Source organism: Micrasema longulum, unplaced genomic scaffold, assembly GCF_059751315.1.
Source record: "Micrasema longulum isolate JH-2025_06_02 unplaced genomic scaffold, ASM5975131v1 h1tg001969l, whole genome shotgun sequence".
Lineage (NCBI taxonomy): Eukaryota > Metazoa > Arthropoda > Insecta > Trichoptera > Brachycentridae > Micrasema > Micrasema longulum.
The window spans coordinates 38,484-61,443 of NW_028279142.1; the positions used below are offsets into that span (position 1 = coordinate 38,484).

Genomic DNA, 22,960 nt, shown 5'->3' on the forward strand with positions numbered 1-22,960 from the left:
AAAATACGTTTTGTATATATTTCAAATTCAAATTAATTTATATGACCAAAATAGCAGTACAAATGGACAACACATCAAACCAGGAACCTTTGAGCGATGGTTTAACATTATCAAGGTATAATACCCTCCAATAGCAATAATATTTGTCTCTTGAACATAGTTTCACTGATATGAAAGATGTCAATCTCCAAAATGATATTGTTCAGCTGCTTGACTACTCTTCCAATCGCACCAGAGGCAGGTTGGTTCTGGAAGCGAGGAGGTGCTGACGCAATCGGAGATAACTACCAGCAAAATAAAAATATATTATCTCTAAAATGGGTGAGTTCTCAATGAAACTTATTATCCATCTGAAAAATCGGGTCAGTGAACCCGTACTTTCTAAGTTGCAAACTATTAGTCCCAAACATGTATCTCATTTACCCCAATGGTCACATTAAAGCTACATGTAAACCAATTATTATTAAACTATATATTATTCAACCAATTATTCTTTAAAATCATAATATTTTGTTATTGTTCTTGTCTGCTTTGTGGTATATGGTGTTATAGAATCAAAATCTAGACGACTGTTTTCTACTCTATGGCAGCTTTGGGATAAAAATACTAAAAAAGATAATTGAGGAGACAAGTCCACTTCGTAGTTCCATTCCATTCCTGTAGCTCAATCACAAATAACTATCGACGTGCTTAAAAACATGCTAAGCATTTGAGCGATCACAATGAACAATAATGAACATGCTTAAGTTATCGCATACATAAGTCAACGCGTGTGTTATCTCTACATCAACGCTTGTGTCGGTTTGTTTTTTGTTTTCCTCGTAAATAAATACAGTTCACTGGCGAAAAATCGGAGTTTACTATGAAAAATAATACAATATATTGCATTTGCAAAATAGTAAGGAGTCTCTCTCTCTTCAATCCGTGCCTCATATCTGAGGATGGCGATTACGTCTGACTCCAGGCATGGCTCGTCTGTAGACAGTCTCCCTCCATCTAGAACGGTCTTGTGCTCTTCTATAGGCATTCGTCAGTGATGATTCTGATACTTCAGTGACTGTGCCGCTCCATCTTGTCGGTTGAAGACCATGCGACCTTGTCCCTTCTACACTTCCCAGGAGAATAGTTTTCTCCAAACTATCAGAGTTCCCCCTGGAAATATGCCCAAAGAACTGCAGGATTCTTTTCTCGCACATGAATGTTAGTCTTTCTCCTATGTCCAGTTCCTGGAGTATAGATGCATTCGTACGTCTATCTAATACAAAAAAGTGAAAATGATATTACAATTACTATGGCGACTGCTTTGCTTGACATTTGGCTTGCCAACCACGGGCTAAATGCAATAAATAGCATGATAAATAAATAAAATAGCAGTTTAGGAATATTTTTCATATTTACACCGGTAAATTTAAATATGTGATAGCGCGACAGGATTATAAGTCGCGAAACGTAAATATTTTGACATTTAATAATAGGTGTTCGCGGATATTGTATTGTGATCGCGAATACGATAAACAACCATGGTGAGAAATTGTTATCACGTTGGTTGGTTTTGTACTAAAGTACGAGTATTTAACTTTGCATTTCATTTAACAATACAGTGCCCTGTGTACTTGTACCATCATAATAATGTGGTAAGCACGTATTCTACAAATGTGGTATCGTTTTCGATTGCTGACGGGGTTGAAACGTTTTTTTTAAATATGTTTTTACACTGTGATATTTCGTTTCAGTCTATGGACTGGAACTTGAAGCCCGATAATACATTTACGCAACAAAAAAATATTGAGATATACTGCAATTACTATCTCAATGCACTGCTCTTTGCACAGCTTAGTGCGGATTAGAGAATGATGATAAAAAACATAACACCTAAATAAAATGTATTGAAAAATGACAAATAAATCTATCCAGAGTGGTGTGGTGTTCTATCCTTTGTGTCTACTTCTACGTAGAAACAAAGTGATGGTTTTTTTAGTTGAAAAGTAATTTAAAAAGATTTTATTGGATTTTATTTTAACAGCAACGAGAGGGTTGGCTGCAACAATCGCTTTACTTGACTAAAATAAAAAGTTTTTTTTTTTAATTTGCACCAAAACAGGAGGCCAGAAGGCCCAATTACAGCAGTTTATACATAGAAGGGGAATTAGAACAATGATGCGCTATTTACAATAATTTGTAAATATTAAAAATATTTAAAAAAACAAAAAAATATATGTCATTTTAAATGTTGTATTTTCCCAACGTAACAGAGAGAAAAACTTTTTTGAGAAGGAAGAAGGGAAGGGAAGGGAAGTCTACGCATTTATAGGAATTATGACCTGTCATTGACTGGTTTTGGTGGCCACTTTACACACTATGTAACATTCACAATTCTGCCATGTTTAAATATCCACTTTTTCACAACTCTTCCATTTGTTGACTTTTGTGAAGTCTAATACCTAGACTTCAATATTCCCTTCTCAAAAACGTTTTTCCTCTCTGTTGCAACAAATTAAGGTCAAAATCCAGCCTATCTACAAGTATTTGGTCGTATTCAAAACACTATTTCTTGTTAATGTTTTTCTTTGTATCATAAAGTTTTGAAATCAAATTTTGTTTACCTGAAATTTTTATACATTTAACTATATTTACTGGTGTTTTTTTCGGTACGTTAATGATTTTTTTTCTATTGTTCTTCATCATACATTCATTTACGCAAATTACATTTTAAAGATAATGGAAGATTACTCTGATATAATGTAATCATTTTCCCTTCAAATTTTCTTACAGCAAAACGATCCTTTTCCAAAACAGAGCTTCATTACGTTTATCGGGGGGTGGTGTTAAATTACCTGTCCAAAACACTCCTCTCCATGAATGAATTGTATTAAACGTAAACAATAAATAAAACAAAATTTTATCTAACGAGCCTATAAAATATAATTAAATTATATTACTCTTTGTACGATTTATAAACATAATCAGAAATTACATGAATAAAGAATTTGAATCGATCCATTAAAACGAAAGAATGCAAAAAAATAATATTCAAGTTTAGAACAAAATAACATAAACACATATAAATGCGTGCATACGTAAAGCATGTTATAAAATAATATATTTATTTATTTATGTAATATTAAGTTAGTTCATAACATTTTAAGAACCAATATAAACTTTTATCACCATTACCATTTTTAATCAAAATTTCTCAAGAACATATTTTTCAAATTAATTTTAAATAATTCAATTCCTTCCGTTTCTTTTATTTCTTGAGGTAACTCATTGTACAGCTTCAGTCCCTTGGTATTGAGTATCCAATAAGTATTGGTAATCTAATATTTTTTCAAATGACATTGTTGTTTAACAATGTTTTTTTTTCATTTTATTTATCCCCTTAATTATTTATGTATAAAAACTGCTACATTATATTTTATTTGCTGCTTTACTGTGAGCAAAGCTTTTTTTATGCATTTTTTCTACATTAGAATACATATTTCTTTGGAGTATAATCCTCATCGCCTTATTTATAAGAATTTGTATATTTGCAATTTCCCCTTCATTAAATAAATAAAGAATAGATGAAAAATATAAAATATGAAAAATAAAATACTTTGTTCAAAACAGTAGTCTCATAAAAAGTAAAGAAATTTTAAAACACTATTTTTCAAAATAGCATAAGTAAACATGCATCATATAAAAACAATAGTTTGTATTTGTTAAAAAATAAATTGATAAATCGTAAAATAATTATATTTTAGTTACATACATATACAACTTTTTAATTTATTTTTTTAATAGAAAAACCTTAAATAATGATAATTTTTATCTTATGCATGTTTAATGGATTTTTTCAGTTATGCTATTTTGAAAAAACAGTGTCTTAAAATTGCTAAGTCGTATGATTTCTTTACTTTTTATGAGACTACAGCCTTCAGTTTTACATAAAAAAAGTTGTTAATTGATTTTCGCAATACTGGTTTTAAATCTCAAATTATTTTAATTTGTTTTTTGTCCCCACAAAATTTCATAAACACATTATAAATTTCGTGTAAACAAATCGCCCGACCAAATAAAAAAAACACTGAAAAATCTATGATATTTTTGAAACAAGATGTTTCCTTAACCCCTTGAAAAACAGAATTAGGTTCCTTTAATTGAATGGTTCTTTGATTAGGATTCTTCAATAGTTTTGTTGTGACTTAGCGTGACTCTGTCCACTTAAGCTTATTAGCACGATTGTCGCTGTTCTGGTGTCCAAGTGAGAATTACATAATAATATTTTGCTTTAAGTATTTTAGTGTTTAAATTTATTTGATTCTTCAGACAAATACTAATTTCACTTGCTTAACGGTTCCAAAAAACTATAGAATTTAATAAACACAACGTTTAACCTTATTTTAAAAATTCGTTTTTAACTTTAACGAGTTTCCCTCATGTTTTTTTAAAATTAAAATTTACTTTATTCCTCTAGGTGTAGATTTAAAAAAAAGGCTGATTAACGATTGCGTCATAATATTGATTATATTTATTGACAAAATACAATTGGCTTCGTAACTCCTTTTAATTAGAGGAGTATACTTATGAAAAGTTTCTTTTCAGTCAGTAAAAATACTGTAGTGTAACTTGCGACCTGATTATTTAACACTTATTTATATAAAATAAAATTATCGATTAACTCATTGACAATTTAGGCATTGTTTGCCTAAACCGTGATTGAAAATAGTTTTACATACGTACGTAGTCATACAAATTTCATTTCATTTGATCTTGTTATCATACGCAGTATGATAATTGAACTTGATGTACATTTTAAGCCGATTTTACCACAAGTAATCGTTCACGTTTTCCTTCACGTGAAAGCGTTTTCTCTACCCCTCTGCGTCTGGCGGGCTAAGCGCGCCTGTGTACCGCCAAGGCGCCGCGCCGCGTCCTCCCCACTGCGGCCGCCAGTATAGCTGCCTTCGCTCGGCCTTCGTCACGTATTCGGCCGTTCGCTTCTTCGTGCCATCTCCACCCAACACCCTTGTCACCACGAAAGGGTGCCGAATACTCACCCGACACGCCTAACAGGTAAGTGCAGCAATTCGCAATAGAAATAACACTGACCTATCACGTTTTGAATCAAATAATTTCAACCTAACTGCAAAAGCGCACAACACTGCTGGTACTCTAGAATATATTATCAAATCACGCGTATTTCTAAGAACAATTTGGTTTTAATTTAGTTTAAATATGAGCAATTATTTTTTAAAAACATCACATAGTAACTGTATACATTAAGATGCAATACAATACAGCTTGAGTTTGTACATAACGTACTTCAATAGTCAAGAAACACGAGGTGTCATTTTATTTTTTCCACGCTTTCACTATTTAATTTCATCTTTGTGTTTCATGTTATTTCTTTAATCAATCTTTCGTTTTTAGCGCAACAAACACGTTTTATTAAATACACTAATTTAAGAACACCCAGGTATACAACTTGTTACTTTTACCGATCGTTAAGTAAGAAAACATTAATTATTTACATCTGAGCGTCTTGGCAATGATATAAATTACGCCGCAGTAAACATTTATTTGTATTTTAAATGAATAGAAAATCAATAAAGGTTTAACTATAAACCTAAATTATTTTATACGGTTATCAGTCAACATGTTTTGATTCAAAATACTAAGCGTTCGTTTCATATACTCAAATAAAATATTATTGTACAAATACAAATTTAACTGAAATATTACTTTCCAACACTCAATAAAATAACGTAGTTCACAATTTTATGTATGAAGAGATCCCTACAAACGACGGTTTTATCTATATGAGATACAGTATAACATATTACAAGGCAATCAATATATATATGTATACGTAGATATGACATACATGTTTTTGTAATAGTATAAAACATTTATGTTAGTAAATGAAAATTTTTGGTTGAAGTTCATGGTAATTTATTATAGAAATAAAAGACGAGTGATACTTTAACCCACAAATTTTGAATATCCAGTGACCGGTTTCATCGCTTTCGCGACATCTTCGAGGCTGCTATCTTTATTGAGAAATTTAACAAATGTTTTCCTGTAATTTGAATGATTTAATTGCAAAAACGCGTGCGACGTTTGCTCAGAGAAATTTATCTTTGTGGCCCCAAGAGTGTTCAATATCTTGGATAAACATATTAAGTTCTCTAAAACGAAAGCCATTTTCTGGAGGAGTGTACAAGTCTAGATTTTGTCCAAGGGAAGAGACCATTGCAGGAGACTGCTGCGAGATATTGCATAGATTTTAATACTATTAAGCGTTTTGTCCAAATTCCCTATGAAATATATGTGTGTTTATGTGATAATATTTTTTTTCTATTATTTAATTATGTACGTGCTTCCACTTTCCATTATGTTGTATCCCAACTCAACACAGGGCCCTTGGTCTCATAGAGTTTGGGATAAATTATTATTGTTTTTTTTTAAATATGTAAGTTTTTGTATGAATAAATAAATAAAATAAAAAAATATATTTATACAGAACAGAGGTAAGGATAGAAAATTCAAAATTATATGAGAGTAAATTGAACATAATAAACATAATAATATATATACAATACTTAAATTCATTAGAAATATCATGATATCAACTTATTAGTTAACCTAAAACACTTTGTTAATGATCCCTATGACAAAAATAATTTAATTAAAATAACTCTTATACTATTTTAAATTCTCTATCCTAACATGTTTTGTAGAAGTACATTTAATTTCTTAATAAAGATATCAGTCTCGAAGATGTTGCAGGAGCGATGACACAGGTCAAGATATTCCCAATTTGTGGATTAATGTATCACTCGTCTTTTATTTCTATAATAAATTGTAATAGTATAGTTTGTATGACATTTTAAATTAAAAGATTTTACAATTCTTTTTTTATTTTATATTTTTATTATTAATAAAACATATAATACAAAAAGTACATATTATACTCCCAGGAGTTATTAAAGAAACTCATCAGACCGTACATAAAAAAAACGTTTTTTTGACAATACATATTATCATACATATTAACATATCCGAAATAGAAAGAAAACATTATTGTATAAGAAACATAAAACACAATACTTTACACCATCTATATAAATTACATTAATAATTATCACTATCAAAAAGATTAAAGAAATATTTTTTGATTGCTACACTTTTGGATTTGCTACTTGACTTTTCGTGTTTTAGCTCATCGGGCAGTTTATTATATTCGGAATGGCCAATATTTTCCAAAGACCTACTGCCGAACTTTGTTGAGCGAAACTTAGATACGTGAAGATTCCCTGAGTAACGCGTATTGTAATTGTGTATATCATGACCAAATGTGTATTTTAAATTTGAGTGAGCAGAAAAGTTTATGATATTTAAAAAAGTAATGGTTATGTCATCCAGTGGCATTACCTTGAAAGGAAGTATCTTTGTTTGTCGGTAGATATCCTTGACATGGGAATCCCGTTTAAGTCCAAGAATGTTTCTTAGAGCTTTGTTCTGAAGAACTTGTATTTCCGAGATATGATTTTTGTTATTATATTTTAATATCAAAAGCATTGTTTAATTATTATAAGACATTGTACGCTTGTTTGTTAATACATTTGTGGAAAATATTTTTTTTCAATTATATGTCGACCGGTTCGTTATATTAACTTTTATTTTACTTCTCTCCTTTTCATCCTTTTTTTATATATTTGAATATTTTATAGTATAAATAGTGACGCAAATAATTCTAAGTTGGTATAAGACCTGATAATGATTAGTAACCTTATAACTAGCCGACGCCGATGGGACGTTTAAAAAATAATGTGGTTTATACACATTAATAAACAAATAAAAAATACGTTAGAGAAATAAACAGATCTGAAAAAAGAGACATTAAGAAAAAAATAAAATAATATGAAAATGAACAAATGTTTTCAAATTTATTATGAGTCTGATTGAGTAATATTTATATTTGATAAATACACCCTAATTTTATATTTCCACACACCTGTACCAACTCCCACTGTACACTGTAGACATGTGATACTATTTTAGAGTGGTCAAAAAAGTTTTTATTTTTTAATTAATTTAGGGTGCAGATAAAAGATTCACAATGTATAGGTTGTTCAATTGATTTTCATAAGATGTTTATACTAAAAAAGTTTATAAAGTATGTTATTTATTCCAATCGGCTAGTTTTTTAAAGGTGGGACCCTTTACTGACCATTTTTTTTGATTCTAACTAAAAATATATTTTTGTGTGTGATTTTTTATGTAGAATTAAAAAAAAATGTTTTTTTTTTTAATTTTATCTTCATTTTGTAGGTTTGTAGACAATAATGCTACATCGGGCATAAAAGGTAAAAAAATATAAGAAAATAAGGAAAACAATAAATAACGTTTTCTATGAACACATCGTTATCTAATAATGAAAGTTGCAGAAACAATTACAACTTCGAATCTTAAAAAAATATGAAGGTATCACCATATGAACATTAGCTAAATTTTACTTTCGACCAAATACATGCGACTGACTTGCTGTTTCAAATTTGATCAAACAAAAAACCCCGGTGGTGATTTTCAAATTATTATCAGTATGTAGCTTGCCCACCACGTACCGCACACCGCATCCGAGGACATCAGTCTCCTTGGCGGTGCCCACATACACGGAAAATTTGCTCGTTGTCAAACGAGAAAAGCTGCCCGAAGGAGCTCTCTGAAATCTGGTAGCGTTAGCATATTTGTGCTGAAAGAAAGTAATCCAGAAGTACATAATATGTACTTCATTGGATTATCAGTATGCAGCAGATTGTCTACATTAAGCAGTGTAGGGTTCACCAATTTGGATGTAAACTGAAATAGGTATTTAAAAAAAAAAAAAATCAATTCATCCATGTATTGAAGGAATACGGATGTCCAAACATAAGAAAATGGTAAATGTTACACAGTGTGTAAAGTGCCCACTTAAACGAACCAATGAGAGGTCATAAGACCTGTAAATCCCCAGACTTCTATAGTTACTTCTCTTAAATATTATCCTTTCTTGCGGTGCCTTATCACTGCAGCGAAAGCATCTCGGTCCTGCGTTACTCCTAGGCCAGGACAATTGATGGTCGAATGTACTCGCCACAGTGATTCCTGGGAAAAGATGACCAGAGTGGTTTCCCGTTGCCTTCTCTGGTGGATTTTTCTGTCGGGGTTACCTTCCCTTAGCTGGTTGGTTCTGGTTTGGAGGCGTTGAAATGTTCTCTAACTCTGTCGTAGTATGTTAGTAATAATAGTTTCCTAGGGGGTAAAATCAAGTCTTTGTCTACAAACGTTTGAACAAACTCAAAATACTGTTAATAAAATAGTTTCATCAATGCAATCCTATTTATTAGTAGATATTTATTCATATTCTAAGGATTTTTTTGAAATTTTTTCGTTTCTTGGACATGTAGAGCGAATGGACAGCGAAAAAACGGCTAAAAAGATTTACGATGCGAATGTTAATGCATGGGAAAATTAAGGAAGACCGAGAAAGACAGAGCATGACCAAACCCAACAAATCCTTGAAGATGAACATGTCAAAAGTCGGAATAATCGGCGCGTGCATGAGAAAATGTATGAATGTCGAGGAAGCAAGATCTGTATACAAAGACACCATGATATGACATTCTATTATCTCTGTCTGCTCTTACGGGGAAACAGCGTGACGGTTTGTTTGTTTGTGTAAAGCGCTTGAATATTAACACAGACAGCCAGTGTCGTACATATGAAATGAGTAACTCAACTCCTGAATGTTCACGGGAAACGTTCAAATACCCATTGACCGAAATTGACAGCCGTCTTGAAGCATTGTTTTTCAATGGGAATGTATATTTTCAATAGGTTAATCAAGTCAAAAGAAAGTGCAGTCCATTTAAATTTTTAATGAACTTTTGCTCATGTGCTCGAGGCTGATGGTTTTTTTAATTTAATATTCTAGTGTACCTACTAACACAAACTAAATTAGCATGTTACTTGGTTCGCCGACAAGCACTAACACATTAACACAGGCTTATAAAACATTTGTTAATACGCGTAGCGCACCCTGGGAATAACAGTGGCTCTACTCAAAAAACAAAACAAACATAAAAATTCAATTCAGTTTGAATATAATACCTTCCATATCGAATACAAACGGGACACATGTCAATAATAATGACAATTTTAAAGGGACAGCTTATTTGCCATATGTACAGAATGCTACGGATAAAATTTCTGGAATTCTTAAAAAAACACGGCATCAAAACCGTTTTCGGCACATCCACAAAATTAGACATTTTCTAAATTCAGCAAAAAGACCAGGACGCTCTCGAAACTGATGGTGTTTATATGCCGAATTGTAAAAACTGTCCTAAGGTGTACATTGGACAGACTGGCCGAAAAATTACGAGAGTAAAGAAGCACATGAATGCATGCAGGCTCGGCTACCCAGAACAATCGGCTTTGGCCAAACACCACATAGAAATGGGGCATAAGTTTTCCTTCGAGCCGATAATCTTAGGGAGACCAAAAAGTCACCAAACTCGATTGGTAAAAGAGGCGATCGAGATCTACACGCATCCCGACAATATAAACGCATTTTATTTCATCCCGGTATCCAGTTATAAGGGAATCCCATAAAAGCGAAGACTGTGAAGCGCCACAAATTTCAAATTGACAAGCTATTTACAGTAACGACAGCGCCACGGTACAAAATATAAGTAATTAAGGTTATGCGTTTATCTACACAAATGACATTAACCCTGATAATGGACGCTGTAATGTAACGACACACGGCATAATAACTAAGAAAAACTTACTGTGCATCTGAACGGCCGTGAAAATCTAAGAAGTTTCAATTTCGTTCTTCGAAATTCATTCTTGAAAACAAAGGCACAACTGAAATTTCACTTACTTGTTCTATCTGAATTTAAATATTTTTATAAGTAAATAACAATGGCATAACGTTCATTGTGCTACTATTATCTATAGGTATAAATTGTTTAAAAAATGTATAGTTCAACTTTGTCATTTTCGCTTTTATCAACATAAATATATATTTAAATATATATTTTTTTAATTTTTCATTGATAAGCCCTTACGGGTTACATACATTTAACAAAATATTTTTACTTTTAAAAATTCACATTCTATTGTTAATAATAATATTTTTAACATCTTTTGTAAAGGTTGTCGGAGTCTTTTGTTTAGCTTTTTCTGGTAGCTTATTGTATAATTTCAGTCCATGGTTTATTAGTCTCGATTGTCCTTTTCTCTTTTTAAAAGGTTTGTATATGATATTTTTCTGATATTCTCGTATTGTGTTCATGTTTACTACAGGTTTTTTCAAGTTTTAATTATTTGTCTACAATTACATCAGTGGCTAATTTATGAATACATTTTAAGGGTTCTAGTTGAAAGAGTTCAGTTACATTTAATTGTTTAGTTTGTTTAAAAAGTTCTTAAGTTGCTGTTAGATAGGGTAGGTCATATACAAACTTTAATATTTTATTTTGCTGTCTTTGTAGTCTGTTTATGTCATTTTAATTTCCTGTTCCCCATAGTAGTTGCATATAACATATTTTAGTTTTTACATAGGCTTCATGTATTATTTTTTTTCCTTTATTGGAACAAAGTTTTTGATTTAAAAAAAAAGACTCGATAAAGTCGCCACTTTGCTTCTTAAATTGTTGATATGAATTGTCCATGTCTATTGTCAGTCTTTTTAAAAAAATATTTGTGCTTAAAGAAAATTAATTCAGGATTTTTTTCGCATATTTAATCAAAAATCGACTGTAATAGACTTGTGTCATAATCGCTCAGGTGTGACAGTCATATTTATATTATGACATTTTAAAAATAAAAGTCACATGTAAGATATATAATCGGATTTTATCGGGTTGCGGTTCCGTGGCTAGTGTTGCGGATTCACGAATCAGAGGTCCGAGGTTCGAATCCCACTCTAACCTAAGTTGATTTCCATTTTGTAATAGTGAGTTATTTAGAACTCGTTAAAAATGACCACCAAAATTGAAATACTTGGGTACATTATAAAAACGCAAATAATTCTTGTTTTTTTTTAAATAAAATAATACCTTCTGAGCGTTTCAGTTTCTCCTTGAAGAGCGCCCCTGAATTATGAAAAATTCACTACAAAGCTAATGAAAGAGGGTTAAATAAAGCTCCCCCCGCGCTGCCTGCTTGTCCGGTCTATACATTTCAGAAGACTGTGTACTGAGTCTTCATTATTAGATATATGTACTTAAAGCTACTCGTAGCTCGGCAGGCTGTTATAGCATAGAGAATACATGAATCTATTCTCAGCCGTACTTTTTGATTCCACTATTGATTTTCAATATTGCTAACGGAGAGACAATAATGGACGTCTTCCGAATAGAACTGTTACGTTTTTACTGCCTGCAGCGATACTTGTATATATGAGAGTAATAGGTTATAAAATTATATTGATCTAAAAAACAGATATCAATTCTTACGTCATTATGAGCCATCGGGAAACGTTTGACAATTGGTTTACAAGAAAATGTCGAAAAGCCTTTATATTATTTATTTTATTTATTTATTTTTAATTTATTTTATTTGGGATTTTTACAGCTATTAAATATAATAAATAAAAAAATAAGTAGAAGCATATTTACAATACTAGAGCTAATTAAAAAAATCCAGTGTAAATCTAATAATACATAATATACAAGAAAAAGTGTTTACGTAATTGTATATGTGTGACGTTTGTATTCATGTCTGTGTACGTGAATGTGTGTATGTGTGAATGAATGATTGAGAGGGTGCATTTGTGTGGGTGCGTAAGTATATATATATATTTTTTTTTAAACTTGTAATTTTATTGAAAAGTGTACAAGAAAGAGCTTGGTGAGAAGATTGATTAGAAAAAAATAAAAATAAATGATATGTACTTTCAAAACCATTTTGTAAATATTTAAATCAAGAAATACTAAAAATTATATTGTTCCACGTGAAAACACGAGAACGGGACACAACGCATGGTTATATAATCACATGTTTACACGGCTCCGGGATACAAAGTGTTAAGAATACAATTATGTGTGTTAAGTAGAACCAGAATCCTAGACTAGTGTTTTTAACTTGACGGCTATATTTAGAGGAAACACGATCTGACTTTTCTTCATACAAACGTATTTCCATATTTTCTTCCTAGATTATTTATATATTTAAAAGTACAATACAGCAATACTGCCAATTACAATGTACATATATTATATTTGTACCTTAGAGGCAAATGGATGCAAATCCATACATTAAATGTTTAAAACAAGCCTTAAAAATCTACTCTCTCTAAGTATTTTTTAATAATTTAAAGCATTTCTTTGTGTTTCCGAGTTAGAGCAGTGATTTTAGACTAGAGATATTTACCATTGGCGTGTCTTTATGGTTTATTTTTTTAATCAATTGTTTCATATAAACATATTACAACACAGATGAAGAACATTTTAGAGAAGGTAATATAGAAGTCTAGGCATTTACAGGACTTATGACCTGTCATTGACTGGTTTAAGTGGCCACATTACACACTCTGTAACATTCCCCATTCTGCCCGTATTTGTTACACAGTGTGTAAAGTGGCCACTTAAACCAGCCAATGACAGGTCATAAGTCCTGTAGATACCGAAACTTCTATATTACCTTCTCTAAAATGTTCTTCATATCTGTTGTTATATGTTAAAATTAACAGCTCCCCATGTTAGGCGAACTCAAAATATTGTTGATAAATCCACCTGGTCCATGAAGAGGTATAGAAATTGAAAAAATAAAAATATTCAGGCGTTGCCTAGTATGTAGGTGAAATAATTCAATTGCACGAATCTCACCCGCATAGATAAAGATTTCAGCTCTCACAAACGTCAACATATGAAAGAATTGACGGGATATAGATGTTCAAATGCGGGCAGAATGGTGAATGTTACGCAGTGTGTAAAGTGGCCACTGAAACCAGCCAATGGCAGGTCATAACTCCTGTAGATGCCTAGACTTCTATATTACCTTCTATAAAATGTTCTTCATATATGTTGTAATATGTTAATATTAACAGCTCCCCAGAGAGTTGAATCCAGTCCTTGTCTACAAAAATTCATAAATTTTGGCAAACTCAAAATATAATTGTTTTATATGTTTGCTAGGACCACTTAAAAACCTGTACACGTTTGTTTCTGTAAAATAAATAAATAAATAAAGCCCCAAGTTTTAACAGCCATCTTTGGATGTATCTACGGTTTAGAAAATATGATAAATAATTTTGAAAAACGGAAATTCTGATATTTTTTCAAAAAAAACTCTCCATTGTAGCCGGGGTCCAGGAATGAGTAATTGGTTATATTTGATCATGCCTACACCCTACACCACTGTTCAAGTTTGCGATTTTTCGGTGACTCTTGCCCCCATTACGTAAGCCGTCTTCAATTTAAATATATTCCTTGACGATTAATAGTTCCCCCGCTGTTCCTAATTCCCTTGCACGAAAAGTTTGGCTTTTTATTAACAAATACCAGAATTGATTATGATTTACGCATGCGTAGGGAAGGGTGGTGTAAGTTGACACGCGATGACATAATTTATTTGATCGCTGGTCTAACTTGAGGCATGCAGGGATACGTGAATCAAAGGAACGAATTCGTCGAATACAGGAATTGATGGTTCGGGTTGACGTTTTACAACAGTCGTGCATAATTTTGGTTAACCTATTTTATTTTATGTGTGTCGTTTTGGTACCTCTGTCTTATCGTATAACTGACCTCATTTCTTCTTTGACTTTGCGCATTGTGTTCAACTTTAGTTTGTCAGTAAAATAATATAAGCGAATAATCGTTTGAGTTCGTTTCTCTGATTTCTAAAAATACTTTACAGAGGGTAATATAAAAAATATAAGAACACTAATTTTTTTTAAATTGCAGTTTAAGGACGCTACATGGTTTAACTAAGAAACGAATAATATGTAATAATGATGATTATCGTTAGTTTACCTCTATGTACTTTACATATTACAACAGAGATGAAGAACATTTTGGCGAAGGTAATATAGAAGTCTAGGCATATCCAGGGCGTATGACTTGGCATTGGCTGTTTTAAGTGGCCACTTTACACACTGTATAACATTCACCATTCTGCCAGTATTTGGACATATTTATTCCTTCAATTCTTTCATCTGTTGATGTTTGTGAAGTAAGAGAGCTGGAACCTTAATTTATGCGAGTGAGATTCATCTAACTAAATTATTTCACCTACATACTAGGCAACGCCTGAAAATTCTTAATCTTCAATTTCTATACTTCTTCATGGACCAAGTGGATTTATCAACAATGTTTTGAGTTTGTCCACCGAGTTGAATCCAGTCCTTGTCTGCAAAGATTTGAACAAACTCAAAATATTGTATCTATGTACTTTTTGCCCTTATTCTCATATAATTATGCACAGGTATATCTTAACTTTGGTACTTCAATTACAGCGTATTTCGGTTACATAATGTAGGTTGTGTAAATAATCGAAGCAATTTACAAGCACCTGCAATTCTTCCCTGACATTGTGCGAAAAAGACAACTGCTTGTTGGACTGATTATGCCTTACTTAAACCGAAAAAATCGAGGTTTCGTTGCCTCGTTTTCCCCACCTTAAAACTGAACTAATTTTGTTTTTTTGTAGAAAGAGTATCAGAAATAAATTTTCTCGTCGGTATTTTTTCTGTTTTTCAAAATTATTTATCATATTTGTATACCATACGTCCGAAGTCAGCAGATAAAACTGGATGCTTTTATGGGTTTTTAGATGATCCTAGTTCCTATTAAAAACAATTGATAATAGATAAAGGCACGTCAATAGTAAATATGTATGGTGTGTAAAAAATCACGGCTTTTGAGCAATCCAGTGAGAAAATATGAGAACACGTTTGCATGAAGAAAAGTTTGACCGCGTTTCCTCTTAAATCAAATATTTGGAAATATCGTAGTATTCTTAAATGCTTAAGGATTTTTAAAAAAAAATCCACAATACAATTATTTATTGGAATAGGTTTTATATTTTTTTAAATCTGTGATTTTAAAGGTTAAACATGATTTGTATTTTTTAATTCTTTTTTATGATTTGTAACTCCTTGAACCTGAACTTTTAAACAGTAAAACAAGGTTTTATCAATAGACGGTTTTCCACATGGACCACATATCTACGTTTACAATGACGGGCCCTTTTGGCGTAACTTTCACTTTGTACCTACTTGATATTATATTTCGGTAGTTAGATGGCAAAAAGGACCATCTGAATATTTTTCTGTTTTGTAGTTTTCAAAAGTTTTAATCAATATTTCAGTAAATACACATAAATGGTAATTTATTATTGAAAAATAACTCTAACATATTTTACTTTGTGGGTTGAAGTCTTGAAATTGAGTAGCATTTCAGCTCTCCTCAACAGTTTTACTTATATTTTATGCCTATTTTATTTGCGGTTCCAGGGTACGTATTCCGATAGGAAGTTAAAATTTATCTTCAATTTTATCCACAAAGTAAAATGAATTTTTCTGTATGGAATATATAATACGAGTATGTTTACATTTTTTTTTCTAAACATATTCAATTACCGGTTACCGACGAAAATACTTTAAATTTTCATACAAATATATACACTTTCGTACATAGATATCGATATGACTTTGTACTGTCTTAGTATATACCGATGAAGATATTTATGTATTTATTTATTTAACTTTTTGTACATAATGTTATTTGTACATTGGCGGGCTTATTGCCAAATGGCAATTTCTTCCAACCAACCAATAAAATAAAAGTTTTATTTTTACAGTTCAAGTTACAGAACATATTCAATAGAAAATAAAGATTATAAAGCTAAAAATATATAAAAATAGAAATAAACGTATTTGTTTTTAAATTACTTCAAATCAAAACTATTACTCCATGAGAAAAAGGAAAAAAGATTAAAAAGGAAAGAAGGAGAGACTAAGGATGAGAAAGGAGATATTTCTTTAGACGTGATTTAAACAGAGATAATGTAGTAACATCTTTGATGATGGATGGGAGATGATTCCACAGTCGAGCCGCATGGACATTATATGAGTTAGAGAAGAAAGAGGAATTGTGGTTAGGTATTCAGAGTGCCTTGAGAATTAGAACGAAGAGTTAAACCATGAACTGAAAAGCGTTGAAATTTTTCACCAAGGTATATAGGAGCGTTAGGACTATGAAGTGCATTGAACAGAAGTGAGAGGGAGTGATAGTCTCTCCGCTGTCTAATTTCGAGCCATTTCAGTTGCCTACGATAATCAGAAATGTGGTCATATTTCCTAAGACCAAAAATGTACCTTATGCATGTATTTTGAAGTCGTTCAAGTTTATCGAGTTGCTCACAGCTTAAATCAGTCGTGAAAACATCAGCGTAATCTAGAATGGGTTAGATAGCCGTTCATAATCGTGCCACAGGCTGTGTAATTACGTATCGTACAATAATTTGACTATTATGCTTTTAGTAAAATAAATATAGTTTTTTAGGACATTAATTTTATTTATTATTGCACAATGTATGTGCTAACAAAACGAACTAGTTGAATACCAATTACAAACTTATTATTTATGAGAAGGAAAGGTAGAACAGAAAATTTTTCTCCAGAATATTGGATATATTATTATTAATTTTCTACGTCTTATTTTGTTTTGACATTGACTATACGTGAGTCACCTACATACGTTTTTCTGTGAACCGATCGATATTCCACATTTCCATAAACCAACAAGTTGTGGACTTTCGCTACAACCTTATGAGCAAAACAATACATTATGTTGTAATTAATGCACTTGCCTTAGAAAATTGCCCAAGAGTTCAATATACTAAATATTACAAAAGATTTCGACCTCCAGACTTCTCGGGTCAAGTTTTCAGCCCGGAAAATAAATAAATTGGTACCTAGTTTTATTCTACGCGCCATTTTAAAACCAACTGCTCGTCCTAATAGGGTAGTGGACTAGAAATAGGCATAAGAGGGGCGCTTTTATTATACACTTCTATGTAAAAGTGTAATATTTTTGTTAGTTTGTCTGATTAAAGATTTTTTTATAGTGTATAAATATATATTATTTTTTTTATTTGAAATTTATTTTATTTAATATATTTTATTAGAACTACTCGAACTTATCAAAGCCGTTCACTCAAATAGCGAATGCCGAATCAGAATCAACGATGTTGTCACATATTGGTTTGGTTCGAGGGCACCACCGGAGTTCGTCAAGGTTGCGTCCTTGCACCGTTCCTTTTAATAAGCCTCATGGACTTCATTCTAAGGAAGTTCATTCCATTAGATCGAGGAATATCCATCTCCTCATCCCAAAAACTCTGCGACCTAGAATATGCTGATGATGCGGTTATAATTAACGATTCAGTCAAAGGTCTTCAGGCAGCCTAAATAGGTATTCCGCATGCATAGGTTTGAAAATCAATATTGCTAAAACCCATGTACTGTGTAACACTTCATGCTTTGATGCCCAAAATCCCCTGACTCTGTCAAACCAAATCATCGAAAGGGTCGAGAGTTTTAAATACCTGGGAGTATATGTTACGTTATGTTATATATTGCCTGCATAACACCTTTTCTCCTTTCCGGGTAGCAATCGTGGCACCTCACCAAGGGCCAAAATAGCAAAATTCTTAGTTTTGAGAATGGGTGTCTTAGAAGCTTAGGTGTGTGGTAGTTTGACTTTGTGAGGAATGAAATACTGAGAGAACCGACGCAGCAAACTCCGGTGACAGTTGTCACTAAGCGGAGGCGATACGGTTGGCTTGGCCATGTGTTGCGGATGTCTCCTGATAGCCTTAACCACGCTTGCCTACTTTACAAGGCATCAGGTTCTCGACAGCTAACTGTTCGTCGGCAGTTCCTGTCAGAACTGCGGGACGCGAATCTGACATGGGAGGATGCACTAGAGCTGGCAGCCGACAGAAATGCTTGGAGGATCTTTGTGGACACCATATGCTCCAACTAGGGAACGGACATGGAATAATGAAATATATTACATTAATTTTACAATAATATATTTTTTTTTTTTTATTTGAAAATTTATTTATAAACCCTAACGGATTATTACATTCATATTACATAAAATAATATTTACATTTTTCATTTATACTCTGTTGTTCAAAATAATATTTTTTACATCTTTTGAAAAGTTTGTCTGAGTCATTTGTTTAGTTTTGTCTGGTAGTTTATTGTATAATTTCAGTCCCTGGTTCATTAGTCTTGATTGTCCTTGTCTTGTTTTAGAAAGTTGTAAATGGTATTTGTCTGATATTCTCGTATTTTATACTCTGTTGTTGATAATAATATTTCTTATACTTTTTGAAAAGTCTTTTGTTTAGTTTTGTCTGGAAGTTTATTGTATTATTTCAGCCCCTGATTTATTAGTCTCGATTGTGCTTGTCTCATTTTGGAGTATTGTATGTGATATTGTTCTGATATTCTTGTATTATGTCCATGTTTATTTCTCTTATTGCAAGTTTTAGTTCTTTAAATTGTGATATATTTTTAAACACATTTTACGTATACAAATGATATTTGGATTAAATACGGTTGTAGTCCTGTGATCTAATGTTGGGATTTCACGGATCAAATGTCCGAAATTCGTACCCCGCTCTATCACAATTTGATTCCAATTTTCTAATAGTGCGTCACTAAAAACTCGTTGAAAATGGCCATGGAATTAAAACGTTTGGGTTTATCATAAAAATACTAATTTTCATTTTAAATATAAAGTTAATCTCTAAATATCGGGACTAATGGTTGATAGACTTTCTCCGGATATGCAGAAATCCGGATAGTTGGATTAACCATCAAATAGGAAAATTTACTCTTATATCAGTTTTTTAATGCTTTATAAATAAAAAAGCGAATTGGAATCACATTACAAACTTTTTTTTTTTATTTTTTATTTTTTTATTTATTAATAAAACATATAAGACATGAATATCATGATATTATATTCCCAGGAGTTGTACGAGAAAACTCATTTGGGACGGTACATAAAAAAATAGTACATTTCTTGTAACAATACATAGTATACATTTAAACAATAAAAATTTACAACATTATTTTTTTGGTATGTGTATTTTTTGTACATACACAAATCTGGATTTCTCCCGAGGGGGAGTAGGTATATATTTTTTATCAATATTCCTACAGAGATGAGGTAGAATTTTTCAATGACAGGTCGTAAGCCCTGTAAACGCTCGAATATCGATAATCCTGAATTTGAAAAAATTCTACCTCATCTCTGTAGGAATATTGATAAAAAAAAAAAAAAAAAATTTAAACAAATTTTAACAATCTATGAACTTAATATTAAAAAAGGAAAGAAAACATTTAAACAATCTGTGAACTTAATATTAAAGAAGAAAATAAAAACATTCAAACAATCTGTGAACTTAATATTAAAAAAGAAAAGAAAAACATTTAAACATTCTGTGAAATTAATATTAAAAAAGAAAACAAAAACATTTAAACATTCTGTGAACTTATTTAAACATATCCAGCAAAGTTAATTACTTTGACAAAATTACAACATCTAACTTTATTTATTATTTCCTGATGATAATCCGGATATTTAACAAGCCGGATGACTGGAATGCTAATGAGTTCTATTTTATATATAATTTATAAATACGAATGTTATTTTCAAGAGTTTAAATACTCAGTTTATTTATTGATTACCTAAATACGCTCCGAGGGCTTTTACATGACATGTATAAATTTAAAATGCAAACGTTTTATGGTTTAACAAGTAAATATGTAGATACTAATCTAATCATCATTATTATTCCCTTTTCCTCACCCAATGGTGCATAGGGCACTGCATTGGTACACCAATCACACCGTATACTGATTATTTTTATTACATGAAGGTAAGATGATCAGTCTTGCGATTCGGGTGCCAGTCCAGGGACACCTTTTCAAATAAATATTTCATGAAGACCATGCCGGGAATCGAACCCAAGACCTCTTGAATGGTAGGCAAGCGCGCTGACCACTATACTACGAGGCCGACAATTATCTAAACAACAATTCAATTTATTATTCAGAGTAAACATTTTTATTCATCTCTCCCGTACACGTAAAAATAAAACAACACAAAAATAAAACAACACAAAAATAAAACAACACAAAAATAAAACAACACAAAAATTAAACAACACAAAAATAAAAAAACGTGAAAATACACATAAAAAAGCAAAAAGATGTCCGTGGCGTAATAACTACAAGCTGTGAAGAGTATTAAATATTTGCATTTGTTGCAACAGAGAGGCAAAACATATTTTTGAAGGGTATATGAAAGTCTGGGCATTGACAGGCTTATGACCTGTCATTGGCTCGTTTATGCCTCTCGCCAATATTATTTGGACCCGTGCTAAATTACGCGCTGCTTAAATGGGGCAGGATGAAATAAAATTGTTACAATACGGACCTCGCTTCCTTTACTTTTATACGCCTTTTCTTCGCAAGTTGACATCTACGCCCTGTTTGTTACAGTTGTACTTCTAAATAAGTGGAAAATAAAGGAAATCCCAATCAAAATTGTTTTTCTACATTCCGATTAACAAGACTGCCATGTTCTAGTACCATTAAGACGTACATGTCTTTTTATACTTTAGTATAGTTTAGTTTAGGAGTCCTCTTCACTAGGGGAACTTGTTCTAAAGAGGATTATACAATATTATTTATATTTCATAAATCATGTAAATGTTTTTTTCCATAGATGTCATCTTTGGCTGTCAATCGATTTTTTTTACCTTTCAAAATTTTATTTTATTGCGATCTTCAATTCATAATATTAAGTTCACAAGCCAAGTTATATTTTGTGTTCAATCAATCAAACTATTATATAGTACCAATCTACAGTAATTCAAAAGTTTTAATAAGAAACAAAAAAGTAAGACCCTTATCAATTTGTCAGATTACAAAATCCTTTCAATTTTCAAATCCTTTGAAGTGAATTGTAAAGGAAAATCTACGACCTAATTGTACCCCTTAACACGACTGCTATAAAACTTCTAGAACCTTACTTTAAATATTTCAAATGAATTTTTAAAGAAAAAGAGTGAAATCATTCAATTAACTAATTTATAGTTTTTTCACTACAAAACCACCGGGTGTGAAAAAAGAAATTAAACAATACATAAAAATAGAAATAAAAAAGACAGGGAATTTATGTCCATACGTATACTCTAATTTCCTGGAAGAATGAACTATAAGTTACGCACCGTCACGCCGCGTACCCCCCCCATAATGAATATTTTTAACCCTTTTATGTCGGATTAATCAATAATTTTGTATTATTAATATTTAAAGCATTAACTTTGTGATCAAAAATTTTACTAAATGTTATAAAATATTTGTATCTAACCACGTACCGACTTTTCTACCGGTATGTCTACCGGTTTCAAGACGTACCCGTCTCTTCGCCAGGACACCAAATCAACCAACGTGCATAGCCCACCTTCACCATAGTTAGCATAAAAATATACAAACAAAAAAAATGATCGAGATACGCTGCGATTGGTGTACCAATACAGTGCCCTATGCACCGTAAAGTGCAGAAAGGGAATGATGATGAATTTATAACACAATTTAATTGGAAAATGTTTTGAGTATGTCCAAATTGCAGACTGGCTGGATTTTCTCCCTAGAGTGTTGTTCATATTTAAAACTGTTGCAAAAGCGAGGAAAAACATTTTTGAGAATGGAATATGGGAGTCTAGGCATTTGCAGGGCTTATGACCTGTCTTTGGGTGGTTTAAGAGGCCACTTTACACACCGTGTAACATTCACCATTCTGCCTATGTCTGAACATCCACATTTCCTCAACTGTTCCATTTGTTTACTTTTGTGATGTAAAAGAGATGAAACCTTTATCATGTGGGTGAG

General features: G+C 31.8%; 1 protein-coding gene across 3 annotated transcripts in view; it reads left to right on the plus strand.

Moving 5' to 3' along the window:
* The first annotated feature begins 4,933 nt into the window (after positions 1-4,933).
* LOC148273375 (uncharacterized) overlaps positions 4,934-22,960 on the plus strand; it is a 62,274-nt gene continuing 44,247 nt past the window's right edge. For all 3 annotated transcript variants that reach the window (XM_088238788.1, XM_088238790.1, XM_088238792.1), the window contains exon 1: positions 4,934-5,055. The gene's annotated coding sequence lies outside the window, so the exon portion shown is untranslated. The remainder of the gene's footprint in view (positions 5,056-22,960) is intronic.